Consider the following 2,477-nt stretch of genomic DNA (forward strand, 5'->3'; position numbering starts at 1 on the left):
CACCATGCTAATAAAAATTAAGTGGTAGGACATGACATGCTGATTTGTTTTATTTTAAAAATTAATACACGGGTTAATTTCTTCAGATCTGTGTCATTGGAACCTAACAAGAGTTGTCTATTCTGTAAGATACAATTTCTAATTTATCTTGTGGTGATTTACAAAGCACTGTTAGTACTGAAAGAAAGAGATGCCTCATGGGCTTAAAGCACTTACCCTGGTGGGTGATGGTGGCACATGCCTATGTAATCTAACCCACAAAGCAAGTTATTTATGATGGGAAGTAAACCTGAGTTGGCTGAGTTATTTGACAGCTAGGGTTGACTTTGCTGCTTAGGCTGAAGTGGAGGGCTGCATCCATAAAATTTAATGAGCTCAATCAGCAGCTTGTATTTGATTATGGATACTTTACACATGGGGAAGGAAACGTAGTGTTTTATCCAAAATGTTATCCTGGCAAAGGCATATTAATGAATTTTAATTTTCCCTGTCTTCTGGATTTATCTCGTTAAGCAAGCTGCCTCTCAGCAAAGGGATAGAAGAGCTGAGCAGGAGTGACTAGGGTTTTAGCACAGATTTTGGCTGTGTTCTCCTAGTCTTCAGAAAGAAGTTAATCTCTTTGCAACTTATAATTACCCCAAATGCTTTCTTTGTTGTCAACAAAACAGAGAAAATCTAAGGCATGTGATAACTGATTTATCATTAAAAGTGTGCTTTATGCTGATCCGCTGTGATTTATTGCATATAGGTAATTAGGTATGGCTTGAATTCTGGCATCTGTTTGGGATCAGTAGCTACTCATAGGAATGCCCCTCGGTGCCCAATGAGCCTGAAGACTTGGCACGGATTCTGTCTCCTTGTGGTTTCAAGCCACTTGCATCTGAAGCAATTTGATAAAGTAGTCATGGTTTCACTGGGATACGCTTTCCCAACAAAACGATGTCTTTCCTTTAATAACTACTTGTATTAAGTTCTGATCTGATTTGTAAGATGTGCAAGTTTTTGGAAACGAAGGTGTGCACGCTACTTTTGATGGTACTTGGAGACAGGAGAGAACTCTGGAGCCTGCAGTTTCAGGAAATTAAAAAAAATAATTAAAACATTTCAGTTCCGATATTCTTCCACTGTAAAGGATGAGGTGAGCAACCACTCTCCATTCACAAGAGCATATCTGGATAAAAAGGGAAAGGCAACAGCAGTTCTGGGAAGAGTGGATGCTGCCGTCAGGCTGCAAAAGTGTCTTCGAATGAGTGATGGTTTCCACGGTCATCACCGACAGCGTCTGGGTCCCTCGGGAGACACATGAACGGAGGAGACATTTTTAACGCTACTACTTGTGGTTCTTGAGAAGTTAGTTTCTTCTTAAATAGGTAAACAGGATTTCTAAAATTAGAAAGAAGTTTAAAATGTATAAAGAAAGAAGCTGTCGTTCAAAGTCCTTGCAGAAGTTTCAGTCTGTCACTCAACCGTTGTTTCTCACTGTCTCTAGCAGCTGGCTCCTGCCACATGCGTGTGTGCATTGTTCCTGGATTGACTAATTGAGCCCATTCTTTCAGTTATTGAGTTAGAAAATGTATTGCTTTCCCAAAACGGCCGTTATTTTAGTCACTGGAGGGTTTTGCTTGCGTCTAACATTATATGAATTCTCTCTGTTTGGAGTGGATTTTCTGTTTATTAACATATCGACCCCCCCATAATTCTCAGTCTCCTGATAACGAGGGGCTTTCCTCCTGTTCTTTGTAATTGGGAATGGTGGGCTGTGAGACGGTGCGGGCCAGACTTCTTCTGTGGTACTGGTGAGAGTGTGGGCAGCTCTGGGCATCTGACTAGAGGTTCCGTACTAGCTGTTCAACTGAAGAACTCTGTTTAATAAGCAGGAAGAAGATGGCCCCATAGGCTAGAAACATATCTAACAATGGAGACACATGCTTAGAAAAGAATTCTGGTTAAAGGCAAGCACACTGGGAGAAACACAACAAAAATAATCCAAGTATTTGCAAATTGGAAATGCCTGCCATATTTCAAATGAAATGATAGAAAAAAAATGCTGGTTCTTTTCTTGGGGGCAGGTTTTGCTGTGTTGCCCATGCTTGGCTTCAAACTCACAGTCCTCCCTGCCTCTGTCTCTGGAGTGCTGAGATTATAGGGAATGCACTGCGCCTTGTTTAGACCTTAAAGATATTTTATTATTATTTTTTTAAATCCCCCATATATGGAAAAGCAAAAAACCCAGGATAGCCAAAACAATCCTATACAATAAAGGTACTTCCAGAGGCATTAGCATCCCTGACTTCAAACTCTAATACAGAGTTACAATAATGAAAACAGCTTGGTATTGGCATAAAAACAGAGACGTTGACCAATGGAATTGAGTTGAAGACCCGGATATTAACCCACAAACCTATGAACACCTGATTTTTGACAAAGGAGCTAAAATTATACAATGGAAGAAAGAAAGCATCTTCAACAAATGGTGC

The sequence above is a fragment of the Myodes glareolus genome, chromosome 7 (genome assembly GCF_982192425.1).
Source record: "Myodes glareolus chromosome 7, mMyoGla1.1, whole genome shotgun sequence".
Lineage (NCBI taxonomy): Eukaryota > Metazoa > Chordata > Mammalia > Rodentia > Cricetidae > Myodes > Myodes glareolus.